Genomic DNA, 17,092 nt, shown 5'->3' with positions numbered 1-17,092 from the left:
AAAAAATCTGCTATTTTTTTAGTAGAATTCTCTGTTAGTGTAGTTTTATTTTTTCCTTTTCTTTTTTTCTTTATTATTATGTGTTTTAAATTTTATACATCAGCCATGGGTTCCCCTGTCCTCCCCCCTCCCGCCCCACCTCCACCTTCCCCCCAGCCCCTCCCCTCCATTCCCATGTCCTCCAGGATCAAGACTCCCCTGGGGATTCATTTAAACCTGGTAGATTCAGTACAGGCAGGTCCTGTCACCTCCTTCCAGACTGAGCAAAGTGTCCCTGTGTAAGCCCAAGGTTCCAAACAGCCAGCTCATGCACGAAGGACAGGTCCCAGTCCCATAGACTGGGTGCCTCCCAAACAGTTCAAGCTATTCAATTGTCTCACTTATCCAGAGGGCCTGATCCAGCTGGGGGCTCCTCAGCCATTGGTTCATAATTCATGTGCTTCCATTCGTTTGGCTATTTGTCCCTGTGCTTTTTGCAATCTTGGATTCAACAATTCACCCTCTTGCAGACCCTCCTCTTTCTCGACAGTTGGACACCTGGAGCTCCACCTGAGGCCTGGCTGAGGATCTCTGCATCCACTTCCATCAGTTATGACGTGTTAGTATACATGAGTGACTCCAAAAATTCAACCAAGGAACTGATACAGCTAATAAAAACCTTCAGCAACATAGCAGGACACAAGATCAACTCAAAAAAAAAAATCAGTAGCCCTCCTATATACAGTAGACAAACAGGCTGAGAAGGAAATCAGAGATACATCACCCTTTACAATAGCCACAAATGATATAAAATACCTTGGGGTTACGCTAACTAAGCATGTGAAGGACCTATATGACAAGAACTTTAAGTCCCTGAAAAAAGAAATTGAAGATGTCAGAAAATGGAAAGATCTCCCATGCTCATGGATAGGCAGGATTAACATAGTAAAAATGGCGATCTTACCAAAAGCAATCTACAGATTCAACGCAATTCCCATCAAATTACCAACACAATTCTTCACAGATCTGGAAAGAATAATACTCAACTTCATATGGAAAAACAAAAAACCCAGGATAGCCAAAAGAATCCTGTACAATAAAACAACCTCTGGAGGCATCACGATCCCTGACCTCAAGCACTACTATAGAGCTACTGTAATAAAAACAGCTTGGTAGTTTTATTTTTAATTAAAAATTGTATTTATTCATAAGGAGCATGCAGCACGGTGCATTTGTGGGGGTCAGAGGTCAACTTTAGAGAGTCAGTTCTCTCCTACCATGTGGGTCCTGGGGATTGAACGTTGGTCATCAGATTTAGTGAAAGATGCCTTTGCCCACATGTTGTGCTCAGATCATGACCCCCAAAGAGACCACAAAAGACAGCATGCTGGAATGCAAAAGCAAGGTTTAATTTGGGGTATCCAAAAGCAATACAAGCCTAGGCAGGGACTTCTTCCAGCAGATCCAACACAGTGGAGGCTGGAGAAAGTGCCAGCCTCTCTGCAAGCTCAGTTTTTAAAGGCAAAAACCATGAGATTACATCATTTAGGGGTGCTAGTACAGGTACAATTCTGATTGGCTCGATTCTAGGGACTTTCTAGAAATCATGGCTTAATCTTACTTCTAAGGGGGTGGTTGCCCACCACCATTTCTCATTGGCTTCCCTCAGGTGGGGACATTTCTATGGTCAGTTACCCTGGAAACCAGGATTGGAACATTCTTTGGTCAAACAGTTGCCTAGGGAACCAGGGAGAGGATATTCCATAGTCCATCAGTCATTACCTCCTGACTACTTTGTGACTCTGTACTTTTACACTTCCTGGTTTCTGGAATCTTGACTGGCTGGTTTCAGTAACTCATGGCCTATACCTAAAAGGAGAAATCTTAGGCCTTAGTTTTAGGGTAAAAGCATTTTGGTCTTATTTTGGTTCCACACACCAAGCCATCTCACAGAACCTAGAGTTGGTTTTCAAGTCTCAGTTATTGAATTAGTTATTTTTCCTACTGCTGTAAAAAATACTTAGTGAAAAAAGGGTTTATTTTGACTCAGCATTTGAGGGAATACAATTCATTGTGATGGGGAAGGCAAGACAGTGGGAGCATGGAATGGCTGGTCACACTGCATCTAAAGTCAAGGAGCAGAGGAATATGTCTGCTGGTGCTCAGCTCATTTTCTTCTTTTCTTATTCAGTCTTGGACCCCACCCCATGGAATGGTCCCAACATGTTTAGGGTATGCCATATCTCCTCAGTTAAAAATCTCTGGACATACCCTCACAGACACACCCAAAGGTGTGCCTCATTAATTCTGTAGGTGTTGTTGTGTTTTTACCCCCAATCAAATTAATCAAAATTAAAAACTGTTTGTGTTGAATTTTGTTTCATTTGTTTTGATGGGTGATCTCTGTTGTTACCTTGATAAGATCTGGAATCACCTGGGACATGTGCCTCCGAGGGCATGTCTTTAAGGGATGATCTTGAGTCATTGAGGTGGGAAGACCTGCCCATTGTAGGTAGCACTAGTCCTTTGACTAGGATCCTGGACTACATAAAAATGAAAAAGTGGAATGAATGCAAACATTCACTGTTCTCTGCTTCCTTGCTGTAAATGCAATGTGACTAGCTACTGCAAGCTCCAGAACATCCCCCGAGGATTGATGACACCATTGAACTGTGAGCCAGAATAAATCCTTTATCCCTTAAGTCACTTTGGTCAGGAGTTGTATCACAGCAACAGAAAAGGTAACTAACACATTTACTTTGAGGTACTATATTTAGGTACATATATGTTTAAGTTGATGTTTTCCCAAATAGATTCTCATTTTTATCATCTAGGATAGCCCTCTTTAATGGTGTTTTAATGATCTTCAGAATTAATTTTGTGGTTGACTTTGCTATTCTCCAAAGTCTCTTTTGTTTAGTGTCTATATGGTATTTTTTCATCCTTCAACTTTCAACAATATGTCTTTGAATAATTATAAATACATGTTCGTGCATATATAATTTGTAAAAATGTGTGTTATTATGTGGCACAAATGAGAAGGAAGGACTTTAGATAACCTGCACTATACAAGGTTGACAAAGATTAATGGTTAATCTCAATAACTAGAGTAAATACTCGGTAAATAACCACCCAAAGAAAAGCCCTTCTTTTGTGGTCTTGGAGGTAGGACCTAAGGCCATGAGCATGCTAAAAATGCACTCCACAATGAAGTCACAGTCTGTGGTGGTTTCAATGAGAATGGTCCCAGAGGCTCATATATTGGCATATTTGGTCCCCAGTTGGTGGGGCTGTTTGGGAAGGATTAGGTGTGGCCTTGTTGAAGAAGGTGTCCCTGGGAGTATGCTTAGGGGTTTCAAAAGTCCCCTCCATTCCCAATTAGCCTCTTGCTCCTGGATCCAGGTATAAGCTTTCAGGTACTTCTTCAGCACCATTCCTGCCATCTGCCATACTCTCTGCCGTGATGGTCATGGACTCTCACCCTCTGAAGCTGTAAGCCCCCAGGGAACTCTTTCTTCTTGATAGAGTCCTTCTTCATAGAACTCTTTATCCTTGGTCATGGTATTTTATCACAGCAGTAGAAAACTAAGACATATTTCATTCAAAATGACCATATTATTTGAAGTTTGCATTCCTTCTATAATTATAAGTTGTAGTCGATCTTTCTTGATGATATAGTTCTCTAATTCCCATTTTTATATATCTTTGAATTGCAATGGTGGAGGCAAAATATGGATGAAAAGTTATTATCTGACCAAGGTTCTGAGCAATCCTAAATCATGTCAGATTACAATTGGAAGGACCTTGACAGTAAGCTAAGAAAATACTTTCCTCCTAAGTCACCATATGTGTGAGAAACAGGTATCAGTAACCAAGAGGGCTTAACAGGACTCAAATCCTTACTGTAGTTGTTTTAAAAATTATCCCATGGGTTTTTACTACAACAGCTCAGAATTTACAAACCAAAGTGGCATCTAACTATACACCTCACCAAATAATATGAAAAGGAAAGAATTCTCAGTAGTTGAAAATGACATGTTTAATTTATTCCTATGACTATACTTTTAACAACCATAAAGAGTAAAAGCATAAAAGTAATCCAGTGGATTTATCTATGTTTTTGACTTTTGGGCCAGAATAAAAATAAAATCTTGAATATTAATTGCTACTGGATATGATGGTGCATGCCTTCAATCCCCATATTCGGGTGAGAGAGGCAGACAAATCTCTGTGAGTTTGAGGCCAACTAGGTCTGCATAGTGAGTTCCAGGACAGCCAGGGGCATGAAGCAAGACCCTGTCTCAGAAACACAGTGATAGCTGGTGTCAATAAAGAAACGGGTCAAACCTGTTGCTCCTAAAAGGATTGCAAATTACTATATTTCCTAAAGAAAAGGTATTTCATTTGTACTTAACACCTCATTTAACTATAGAGAAAACACTTAAAGATTATTGTAACAGATGGATAAAGAAAATGTAGTTTATGCAAAATGAAGTTTTGTTTTGTTTTTGTTTTTGAGAGACAGAGTCTCACATAACCCAGATGTAGCTTAAACTAGCCATGTGATGCTGGTGCTCAAAGCCAGGGCTTGCACATTTGTTCATGCTGAGCAAGCACCCTACCAACTGATCTACACCTCCAAACCACACACTGCAGTGTTACTCATCCATAAAGAATAATGAAAGTACATTGTTTTCAGGAAAATGGATGGAACAACACACACAAACACACACACACACACACACACACACACACACACACACACACACACACCACAGTAGAACATTTTCAATTCTTGGTGGTATTTAGGGGCAATGTGAAATCAAAGTGTGGGGAGGCTGAAGATTAGGGGTGAGTAAGGACAAGGTACATTACCTGTATATAGGCAAATATCAAAATAAACCCATCACATTATATAGTTAATATACCTCCTAGAAGTCAAGGAAACAGGTATAGATACATTTTAAAAATATTTGGGATTCTACATTGCTCACCCAACTCACTACATTAAATGAGGTTTAAAGCTATTTCAGTCATCACTAACAGAGTGAAGATTTTACTTCCCATTGAGTAAGAGAAAACATACACTAAGACTACATTAGTAAAACAGGAGACAGGTGAAGCATTAGTTGATGATACAAGAAGTAAAACCACATAGAAATAAAATGCAAACCCCAGGGAAATATTGCCAATTACCAGAAAAACACTGACGTTTCAATAACTATGTTCTCCTTCTCTTAATGACACCTATAATTTTAATTATTCAACATATAAGTGTCTGGAATCAGACTATTGGGAATAATGGGCTTGAGGAACTTGAAATCAGTGCTCCCAGAGTCTCCAGTGAGACACACCTCATATTGGTAGCTCTGGGACAGAGTTCCTGCCCCGCTGATGTCCACTAGATGACCAGGAAAGTGGCCCTCAGGCACAGAGCAGCCACCCAGAGAGGCCGCCCTGGCCCTCCTGCACAGCCTCACCCCCACGAACAGCAGCACAGACAAGAGGAAGATGGAAGACACAGAAGCCAAGGCGATGACCAGGTACAGAGTGAGCAAATCTTCATTGTCGTGTGCGGGGTCGCGTGCCACCTCTGGCAGAGGCAGGTAGGGCTGAGAGAAGCCATCCACCAGCAGTACATGCAGAGTGACACTAGCAGACCTTGGAGGATCCCCATTGTCCTTGACCAGCAGCAGCAGCCTGTGCTTGGGAGCCTCGCGCTCACTCAGCAGCCTGGAGGTGCGCACCTCGCCATTGTGTGCCCACACGCTGAACAGCCCGGGCTCCGTGGCCTTGAGCAGCTGGAAGGACAGCCAGGCATTCTGTCCAGAGTCGCGGTCCACTGCCACCACCTTGGTGACCAGGTATCCTGGCTCTGCCGCCCTGGGCAGCAGCTCTGTGCAGGGTGCAGAGGCGTTCTGCAGCGGGTAGAGCACGAAGGGGTCATTGTCGTTGGCGTCCAGCACCAGCACTCGCACCAGCGCCTGGCTGCTGAGTGCAGGAGAGCCTTGGTCTGTGGCGCCCACATGGAACTCGAAGGTCTGCAGGACCTCATAGTCCAGCGCCCTGAGAGCGAACAGCTGCCCGTTCTCTGCGTTGATGGAGATGAGCGAGTCGAGGGCCAGTTGTGGGTCGTGGGTGGGCAGCAGTGAGTAGGTGATTTGTGCATTGGAGCCTGAGTCTGAGTCTGTGGCGCTGATGGTGCCTATGTGCAGGGCGGGGCTGTTGTTCTCTTGGACAAACAGAGTGTAGGAGGTTTGGGTGAAGGCGGGGGCATTGTCATTGATGTCGGAGACTTGCACTGTTACGGTGTGCTGAGTTGTGAGTCTGGGTGTGCCCATGTCAGTGACTGTGATGGTGATGTTGTACTCACCTCTGCTCTCTCTGTCCAGGGCCCCCTCTGTCACTAAAGTGTAGTAGTTCTCGAATGCAGACTTTAAAAGAAATGGAAATTCGTTCTGAATAGAACACACCATCCTTCCATTGTCCCCAGAATCTAAATCGAAAACACTGAAAACAACAACTACAGCCTCCTGTGAGTTTTCTGGGATAGGGCTTGTGAGTGTGGAGATGGTCAGCTCTGGGGCGTTGTCATTCACATCCAACACCTGTACAGCCACAGTGCATTTGCCTGAAAGGCCCCCTCCATCTGTGGCTGCAATTTCCACATTATAATATCGAGTTGCCTCAAAATCTAACAGTTTGCTCAGACGAATTTCTCCTGTGACTTCGTCTATTACAAATGGTTGAGAAACTCCACCGCCTTGAAACAAAGAGTAGGCTACTTTCCCATAAGGTCCCACATCTAAATCCCTTGCAGAGACCTTGACAATTAAGGCATTGAGGGGGCTGTTCTCAGGGACCTGAACCTCATAGAGCGACTGTACAAACTGGGGGGCATTATCATTGATGTCCACGACTTCAATGCGAACTGTGCTGGTCCCAGACCTAGGCGGAGACCCACCATCGATAGCAGTGAGGGTTAAAGTGAGCTCAGGCTGCTCTTCCCTGTCCAGGGCTCTGTCCAGCACCAGCTCTGGGTATTTGCTGCCATCAGCGCGGCTGTGAGTAACCACATGGAAATGCAGATTGGGGCTGACTGTGTAGTTCTGAACAGCATTGCTCCCTATGTCAGAGTCCTGAGCTGCCTTCAGAGGAAACACAGTCCCTGGCTGGGCGCTCTCAGGGATTTTTAGGAGCATTTCCCTGTGAGGGAATTCTGGAGAGTGGTCGTTTATGTCTGTGAGCTGTAGGTCAGTTTGGAAGAACTGCAAGGGGTTTTCCAGGATGAGCTGGAAGTGCAGCACACAGGGGTCTGTCACCCCACACAACACCTCGCGATCTGGTTTTTCCCTCAGGAGCAAATTCCCGGTCTCTGCATCCAGCTGCAAGAGCTCTTTGTTTCCTCTGTGATGGATTCGCGCCCCTCTGGTGGCTAGTTCCCCCACCCTAAACCCCAGATCTTTTGCCAGGTTAGCCACCGAGTATCCACTCTCCATTTCTTCTGGCATGGAATATCTCATCGCCTCAGAATCAGCCTCCCTCAAAAGCAGTAATATAATAAGAAAAACGACTTGCCTTTGCTGCCGCGTTTTTTGCGAGCGCTGTCTCCATTGTTCACACTTGATCCAGAAGGTGCAGTGTCTTTTAATTTGTAAGAATCCACTCACGTGTTTTTGATGAAATAACAGAACTAAATTTTACTCACTGACTGGCTAGTGGAGCTATACCCTCTCTGAAGATTGCTCTCCTAGATCCTGCCTGAATGCCACCTTCTTTTAGGGAGCAATCTAAGTTCTGATGCCCAATAATGGCGTCCAGCCCATCTGCAGAGCCCTTTATTCACACGCTTAGCCTGCAGCGCCACCAAGCGTCCTTATTCACTATTGCATGTACCTTTTTCATTGTGTTCCATTTTTTCCCCCTTGTTAAAATCCATTTATTTCACTTTAATTTTGGTTTAACAGCTGGTATTCAAAGTGTTAGAGACCTGCCTGATCCCAGTGAAAAAAATACAGCAATTCTTTGAGAGTTCCATTTCCAAAAAAAAAAAATCTACAAGTGTTTCAAAGTTATTGTGACCATTGCCTTAAATCCAACTACTAATTCTCCTGACATTTCAAAAATTACAATACTAATTTCATTACTTTAAATTATAAACATTCTCTGTGTGTAAAACATAGGTGGGTCTAACAGACAAACTAATGCATTCAACTTGGTCCGCAACTGTCAGTAACTGATGGATATCGTTATCCTGGTATGAGCACTTAAAACAAGTGTGTGAATTAGGACAAAATCCGTGAATGATTTCCTCTGCTTGTTACAGTAAAGAAGGAGAAAGGAGACTGTTTTTGAAGTGGGTTCCCCAGTGGAAACAAAATGAAAAAGGACTTTAGAAATTCTGAAATAGCAAGAGTTCTTGTTAAGTTATACACACACTGTGCAAAGCTGGTGAACCATCTTGGGCTTATTTCTCTGTCTTGGTCATTTGGGTGAGATGCTTCCCAGGCCCATTTTTCTTCCAGAAGACTTAGGAGTGTTTTTTGTTTTCTTTGAAACAGGACTTTTCAGTCTAGCCCCAGCTGTTCTAAAACTCACTATATAGACCCGTCTTGCCTCAACCTCAGAAAGATCTGCCTGTCTTTGATTCCGAGTGCTGGTACTAAAGACAAGCATCATGAACTCAGGCAGAAGATCTCTTACAGTGCCAGAACTAGAACGATTCATGAATCTGATTGCTGAGAGAAGAATATCAGTACAACTAGGAGAACCATCTGGTCTCTAGGTCTCTGAAGGCAGCGGGAGGGGAGAGTCTGACTTTAATTGAGAAAGGTGGTTTGTTGCCAGGATCCCATCTGGGAAATCCATATTCCCACCTTCTTGTCCCATTATTTTTGACATTCTGGGCAGTTTTCTTGTATTATTTTTGGCCTCATCTGATCTACCAGAAACTGGAATTCATTCTGATGCCTTTTACAATATGTACTGTGAATTTGACCGATTTCCTTTTCTGCTTGTTCTTTTGTGAAGTCTTGACACTAGCATTGTGTCTTCTTGCTTTGAGGCAATTCTGGTCTTGCACTTTTTCAGCTGCTGATTTGGGGTGCAAAGCGTCACTCTGGGCATTGTACACATGTGCAAAATCTTGGTGCTTTTTAACAAGTTGCTGTTCATTTCCTTAAATAAATAATGCTTACCCATTTAGCTTTTTCTTTAAATCACAGTCAGAGAGAAAGTTATATACAGTTTGGGGCAGCAGCTACCTTTTCTTAAAAGGAAAATTTATTCCTTTTACATACCAACCACAGATCCCCTCTTCCCTTCTCACACCCCTCCAGGCTTCCCCCCTCAAGACACCCCCATTCCCTCCTACAAGAAGGTAAGTCTTCCCATGGGGAGTCAGTAGAGCCTGGTACACTCAATAAAGGCAGGTTCAAACCCCTCCCCTTGCATCAAGGCTGTGCAAGGTGTCCCACCATAGGTAGTGGGCTCCAAAAAAGCCAGCTCATGTACCAAGGATGGATCCTGATCTGAATGCCAGAGGGCCCCTTAAGCAGATCAAGCTACACAACTGTCTCACTTATGCAGAAGGCCTAGACCAGTCCCATGGAAGCTTCACAGATTTTGGTCTAAATTTCATGAGTTCACTGGTTTGGTTTGTTTGTCTCTGTAGGTTTTCCCACCATGATCTTGATGTTTCTTGCTCATGGAATCCCCCTTCTCTCTCTTCGATAGGACTCCTGGAGCTCAGCCTGGTGTTTGGCTGTGGATCTCTGCATCTACCTCCATCAATTACTAGAGAAAGGCTCTATGATGGCAGGGTATTCACTGATCTGACTACTGGGGCAAGCCAGTTCAGGCACCCTCTCCACTATTGCTAACAGTCTAAGCTGGGATCATCCTTGTAGATTCCTGGGAACTTCCTTAGCACCCAGTTTCTTCCTATCCCCATGAAGTCTCCCTTTATCATGGTATCTCTTTCATTGTTCTCCAACTCCATCCCTGTTCTAGCTCAACCATCCTGTTCCCTTATGTTCTCATTCCCAATCACTATCCTCCATTGCCCCTGTTTTATGCCCAGTTCCCTCATGGAGATCTCTATTTCCACTTCACAGGGTGATCCATGTATCCTTCTTTGGGTCTTCCTTGTTAGCTAGCTTCTTTGGAGCTGTGCATTGTAGTCTGGTTATCCTTTGCTTTACAGCTAGTATCCACCTATGAGTGAGTACATACCATGTTTGTCCTTCTGAACCTGGGTTACCTCACTTGGGAAGATATTTTCTAGTTCCACTCATTTGCTTGCAAATTTCATAATGTCATTTTTTTTTTTACTGCTGAGTAGTACTCCATTGTGTATATGCACCACATTTCCTTAATACACTCTTTGGTTGAGGTGCATCTAGGTTTTTTCCAGGTTCTGGCTATTACAAATAATGATGCTATGAACATAGTTGAGCATGTGTCCTTGTGGTATGGTTGATCATTCTTTGGGTATATGCCCAAGAGTGGTATGGCTGGGACTTGAGGAAGATTGATTCCCAATTTTCTGAGAAGCCACCGTACTGATTTCCAGAGTGGCTGTACAAGTTTGCACTCCTGCCAACAGTGCAGGAGTGTTCCCCTTGCTCCACATCCTCTCCAACATAAGCTGTCTGCAGTGCTTTTGATCCTAGCTATTCTGATAGGTGTAAGAAGGTATCTCAGAGTCATTCTGCTTTGCATCTCCCTGACGACTAAGGATATTGAGCAATTCCTTAAATGTCTTTTGGCCATTTGAGATTCTTCTGCTGAGAATTCTCTGTTAAGCTGCATAGCCCATTTTTTAATTGTTTGTTATTTTGATATCTAGTTTCTTGAATTCTTTATATATTTTGGAGATCAGTCCTCTGTCAGATGTAGGGTTGGTGAAGATCTTTTCCTATTCTGTAGGCTGTCATTTTGTCTTATTTACCATGTCCTTTGCCTTACAAATTCTTCTCAGTTTCAGGAGGTCCCATTAATTAATTGTTGCTCACAGTATCTGTGCTACTGATGTTGTATTTAGGAAGTAGTCTCTTGTGCCAATATGTTCAAGATTACTTCCTAATTTCTCTTCTATTGGGTTCAGTGTAATCAGTTTTATGTTGAGGTCTTTGATCCACTTGGACTTAAGCTTTGTTCATGGTGACAGATATAGAACTATTTGCAAACTTCTACATGTTGACATCCAGTTATGCCAGCACCATTTGTTGAAGATGCTTCCTTTTTTCCATTTTACAGTTTTGTCTTCTTTGTCAAAATTCAGTTGTTCATAGGTGTGTGGATTAATGTCAGGGTCTTCAATTCTATTCCATTGGTCCACATGTTGGTTTTTATGCCAATACCAAGCTGTTTATATTACTGCAGCTCTATAAGAGAGCTTGAGGTCAAGTATGGTGATGCCTCCAGAGGTGGCTTTATTGTACAGAATTGTTTCAGCTATCCTGGGTCTTTTTGTTGTTACACATGAAGTTGAGTATTGTTCTTTCCAAGTCTGTGAAAAACTGTGTTGGGATTTTGATGGGGATTGCATTGAATCTGTACAATGCTTTTGGTAAGATTCCTGTTTTTACTATGTTAATCCTACCTATCCATGAGCATGGGAGATCTTTCCATTTTCTGATATCTTCTTCAATTTCTTTCTTCAGAGACTTAAAGTTCTTGTCACACAAGTCTTTCACTTGCTTAGCTAGAGTTACCCCCAAGGTATTTTATATTATTTGTTGCTATTGTAAAGAGTGATATATATTTCTCTGATTTCTCTCTCAGCTCATTTATCATTTGTATACAGGAGAGCTTCTAATTTGTTTGAATTAATCTTATATCCTGCCATAGTACTGAAGGTGTTTATCAGCCATAGGAGTTACCTGGTAGAATTTTTGGGGTCACTTATGTATACCATCATATCATCTGCAAATAGTGAAAGTTTGACTTCTTCCTTTTCAATTTGTATCCCCTTGATCTCCTTTTGTTGTCTTATTTTTCTAGCTAGGACTTTGAGTACTATATTGAATAGATATGGGGAGAGTGTTGTTCCTGATTTTAGTGGAATCATTTTGAGTTTCTCTCCATTTAATTTGATGTTGGCTGTCAGCTTGCTGTAAATTGACTTTATTATGTTTAGGTATGTTCCTTGTATTACTGATCTCTCCAAGACCTTTATCATGAAGTGGTGTTGGATTTTGTCAAAGGCTTTTTTAGCATCTAATGAGATGATCATATTTTTTTTCTTTCAGATTGTTTATATGGTATATTATATTTACAGATTTTCATATGTTGAACCATCCTTGCATCTCTGTGATAAAGCCTACTCGGTCATGGTGGGTAAATTTTTTGATGTGTTCTTGGATTCATTTTGCCAATATTTTATTGAGTATTTTTGCATCAATGTTCATGAGGGAGATTGGTCAGTAACTGTGGGAGCCCATTTTTGGGTTCCTTGTGGCTTTACCCAGCAGGTCCGCATAGAGGTGTCTGAAATGGTCTGCACTTGGCTGTACTGGGGAGGAGGTCTTTTGTTAAGTGCTCCCTAAATACCCTGGGTTAGAGACAGTCAGGGCCCGTTGGAATAGGTTCCAGTCCCTCTCGAGGCTATCCTTTATTTTCTATCTTTTTATCTCCATGCTATAAATCCCTCTATCTAATATTTCCTGCTGCTCACACTCAAGAAAACTCTGGGGAGCTGTGGGGTTGGTGGGTAAACACCCCACAAGTAATTATCTTTTTTGTTGCATTTTTGTGTGGTTTGGGTATCAGGATAACTGTAGCCTTATAAAAAGAGTTTGGGAATATTTCTTCTGTTTCTATTTGTGGAACAATTTGAAGAGTATTGCTATTAGCTCTTCTTTGAAATTCTGGGGCCAGGCGTTGGTGGCACATGCCTTTAATCCAAGCACTCGGGAGGCAGAGCCAGGCAGATCTCTGTGAGTTTGAGACCAGCCTGGGCTACAGAGTGAGTTCCAGGAAATGTGCAAAGCTACGCAGAGAAACCCTGTCTTGAAAACCTGAAGGAGGAAGAAGGAGGAGGAGGAGGAGGAGGAGAAGGAGGAGGAGGAGGAAGGAGGAGGAGGAGGATAAAGAGGAGAAGGAGAAGGAGAAAGGAGAAAGGAGAAGGAGAAGAAGAGGAAGGAATTCTGCACTGAAACCATATGGTTCTGGGCTTTTTTTGGTTGGGAGACTTTTAATGACCGTTTCTATTTCCTTAGGGGTTATAGGTATATTTAAATTGTTTATCTGGTCTTGAATTAATTTTGGTATGTGGTACCTATCCAGAAAATTGCCCATTTCTTGTAGATTGAACAATTTTATGAAGTACAGATTTTTGAAGTAAGACACGATGATTCTCTGTATTTCCTTGTTGTCTGTTGTTTGTCTCCCTTTTCATTTTTGATTTTGTTAATTTGGATGTTCTCTCTCTGCCTTTTGGTTAGTTTGGGTAAGGGTTTGTCTATCTTGTTGATTTTCTCAAAGAACCAATTCTTTATTTCATTGATTCTTTGTATTGCTCTCTTTGTTTCTATTTTATTTACTGTCAATCTATTTCTCCTGGTTGAGCTTGTTTCTTTTTGTTCCAGAGCTTTAATGTGTGCTGTGAAGTCACTAGTGTGAGATTTCTCCAACTTCTTTATGTGAGCATTTAACTATGAATTTTCCTCTTAGCACTGCTTTCATAGTGTCCCGTAAGTTTGGGTATGTTGTACATTCATTTTCATTGAAGTCTAGGAAATCTTTAATTTCTTTCTTTATTTCTTCCTTGACCTATTGGTGATTCGGTTGAGCATTATTCAGTTTCCATTCGATTGTGGGAGTTTTGTAATTTTTATTGTTGTTGAAATCTAAATTTAAGCCATGGTAGTCTGATAAAATACAAGAGGTTATCCAGCTTTTTTTTTGTATCTGTTGAGATTTGCTTTGTGACCAAGTATGTAATCAATTTTAGAGAAGGTTCCATGTGGTACTGAGAAGAAGGTATATTCTTTTGTGTTGGGGTTGAATATTCTGTAGATATCTATTAAGTCTATTTGAGTCATAACATCTGTTAGATCCATTATTTCTCTGTTAAGTTTCTGTCTGGCAGATCTGTCCATTGGTGAGAGCTAGGTGTTAAAGTCTACCACTACTAATGTGTGGGGTTTGATGTGTGATTTAAGCTTTAGTAATGTTTCTTTTACATATGTGGCTGCCCTTGTATTTGGGGCATAAATTCAGAACTGAGCCTTCATCTTGGTGGATTTTTCCTGTGATGAATATGTAGTGTCCTTCTCCATCTCTTTTTGACTGATTTTAGTTTGAAGTCTATTTTGTTAGATTTTAGGATAGTTACACCAGCTTGCTTCTTAAGTCCATTTGATTGGAAAGTCTTTTCCAAGCCTTTTACTCTGAGGTAGTGTCTGTCTTTGAAGTTGAGGTGTGTTTCTTGTATGCAACAGAAGGATGGGTCCTGTTTTCATATCTATTCTGTTAGCCTGTGTCTTTTTATAGGTGAATTGAGTCCATTGATATTAAGAGGTATTAATGACCAGTGATTGTTAATTCCTGCTGTCTTTTGGTGGTAGTATGTGTATATTTCCCTTCTTCGAGATTTGCTGCTGTGCAGTTATCTATTGCCTGTTTTCGTGGGTGCATCTGACTTCCTTAGGTTGGAGTTTTCCTTCTAGTACTTTCTGTAGGGCTGGATTTGTGGATAGATATTGTTCAAATCTGGTTTTGTCTTGCAATGTCTATTTTACTCCATCTATGGTGATTGAAAGTTTTGCTAATTATTGTAGTCTGGGCTGGCATCCATGGTATCTTTGCATCTGTATTACATCTGCCCAGGACTTTCTGGCTTTCTGAGTCTACATTGAGAAGTTGGGTGTTATTCTGATGAGTCTGCCTTTATAAGTCTTGGCCTTTTCCTTTGCTACTCTTAATATTATTCCTTTATTCTGTATGTTTAGTCATTTAATTATTATGTGGTGAGGGCACTTTTGGGGGGTTCTAGTCTATTTGGTGTTCTATAAGCTCCTTGTATCTTCATAGGTATTTCCTTTTTTTAAGTTGGGAAAGTTTTCTTCCATGTTTTTGTTGAATACATTTTCTGTGCCTTTGAGTTGGTATTCTCCTCCTCCTTCAATCCCTATTATTCTTAGGTTTGGCCTTTTCATGGTGTCCCAGATTTCCTGGAAGTTTTTTTCTTTTTTTCAAGACAGGGTTTCTCTGTGTAGCTTTGTGCCTTTCCTGGAACTCATTTGGTAGACCAGGCTGGTCTTGAACTCACAGAGATCTGCCTGCCTCTGCCTCCCAAGTGCTGGGATTAAAGGCGTGCACCACCACTGCCCTGCTGGAAGTTTTATGTTATGAATTTTCTGGCTTTGGTTGATGAATATATTTCCTCTATTGTATCATCTACACCTGAGATTCTCTCTTCAATCTCTTGTATTCTGTTGGTTATGCTTACATCTGTAGTTCCTGTCCATTTACTCTGATTTTCTATTTCCAGCATTCTCTTGGTTTGTGTCTTCTTCATTGTTTCTATTCCGATTTTTAGGTCTTGAACTGTTTCCTTCACCCATTTAATTGCTTTTTCATGCTTTTCTTGGCTTCTCTTAAGGGATTTATTGATTTATTCCAATGTTTTGTTTGTTTTTTCCCTCAATTTCTTCAAGGGAATGTTTTATTTCCTCTTTAAAGGCCTCTATCATCTTCATAAAGTTATACTTAAAGTCACTTTCTTTTGCTTCTTCTATGTTGTGGTTTTCAGGTCTTACTATTATAGAACTGCTAGATTCTAATGATACCATATTGCTCTTTATGTTGTTGCATGTATTTTTGCATTGGCATCTACCCACCCCTTCCTGCACTATGTGAAAGAGGTGTCTGTGTCTGAGCGAGCTGCTCTTGGTCCAATCTGTGCTATCTGCGTCTGTGTCTCAGAGGGCCACTCTGGGTCCAATTGTAGCTCTTTGTCTAATTAGAGCCAGCAGACACCATGTTTCATGGAGCTTCTCTTGGTCCAATCCGAGCTGGCTGGTTCTGTTTCTCAGAGAGCCACTCTTGGTCTTATCAGGGCTCTTGGTCCAATCAGAGCTGGTTGATTCTGTGTCTTAGGAAGCCCCGGGGATTGCAGGGGATGGGTAGGTTTGGGAGAGGGTGTGGCTCTTGTACATTGTGGGGTCTGATGGGGGTTTTGATGGCAGAGCCTGCTCATAGGAGTCTTCCCTATTGTCTGGAAACTGGGGCAGTGCAGCTACCTTTTGTGAGCAAAACTTCTAAGGCTTCTTTTCTTGATGTGATAAGCAACTGTCCAGCTGCTTTTGAATGAGACTTTCAGGAATGTTGACCCCACAAACAGGGCCAGCCACTGTAGTGTCCATCCAGTTCCAGGGGAGATATAAAGGGAGACAAAGGACAGTTAGCGTCTAAGGAACTAAGAGACGTCTTTCCTACAAAATAAATCTCTTTAGTCTCTGCAGAAGTGCTTGGCCCTGTTTGAGGGTTGAATTTCCTGTTATTGTATTTTCCCAGCTACTCCAATGAAGACCTCTGATAAAAAGAACTTGTCCACCAACCTGCTTCCTTGTTTGGTAGGAAGAATGTTTGATGGCTTCAACAGCATGTACTTTGAGAACACCTTCCTTTGAGGTTGAAGACACAGGAGTTGTGAATGATGACTCTAAAACTGCCCAAGGTGAGTTCATGCAATATTTGTGGTTTTTGCCAGTTCATATAAAAGGCAACTGTTTCTTAGGTCTGCTTCTGTGACTGCCACACAACAGGCTGGGCACTGAGTTTTATAGGCCCAAACTTTTCCTGTACACAGAGAACAACAGATGGAAGAGCACTGGGGATTTTCATTGCAGTGTTGAAATACTCAAAGCAAATCTTACAGAGCAGCAAAAACATCTATCAGCCCAGTTGCTTTGTTCAATGCTGAGGCTGCAGGTCTCTGTACAGCAATATTGTTGTTGTTGTACAATGCTGATGGTGTACAAAAGGGCTCCTGCACTCCTGATCTGCTTCTCCTATGTTTCAGGCTCTTACTCCACTAGCCTTCTCATCAAGCTCTGTCTTCTGTTCTATGGGTCACTGCCAGCCCCAGAGGTCTGCTCCTGAC

The 17,092-nt window shown here is 41.9% G+C and overlaps 2 pseudogenes; both read right to left on the bottom strand.

Annotated features, from left to right (window-relative positions):
- Window positions 1-4,732: 4,732 nt before the first annotated feature.
- LOC118594749 lies at window positions 4,733-7,794 on the bottom strand (annotated as a pseudogene).
- Window positions 7,795-8,867: 1,073 nt separating this feature from the next.
- Window positions 8,868-16,881, bottom strand: LOC118594967 (annotated as a pseudogene).
- Between the last annotated feature and the right edge of the window lie 211 nt (window positions 16,882-17,092).

Source organism: Onychomys torridus, chromosome 13 (genome assembly GCF_903995425.1).
Source record: "Onychomys torridus chromosome 13, mOncTor1.1, whole genome shotgun sequence".
NCBI classification, from domain to species: Eukaryota; Metazoa; Chordata; class Mammalia; order Rodentia; family Cricetidae; genus Onychomys; species Onychomys torridus.
This window is presented reverse-complemented; position numbering and strand designations above follow the sequence as displayed.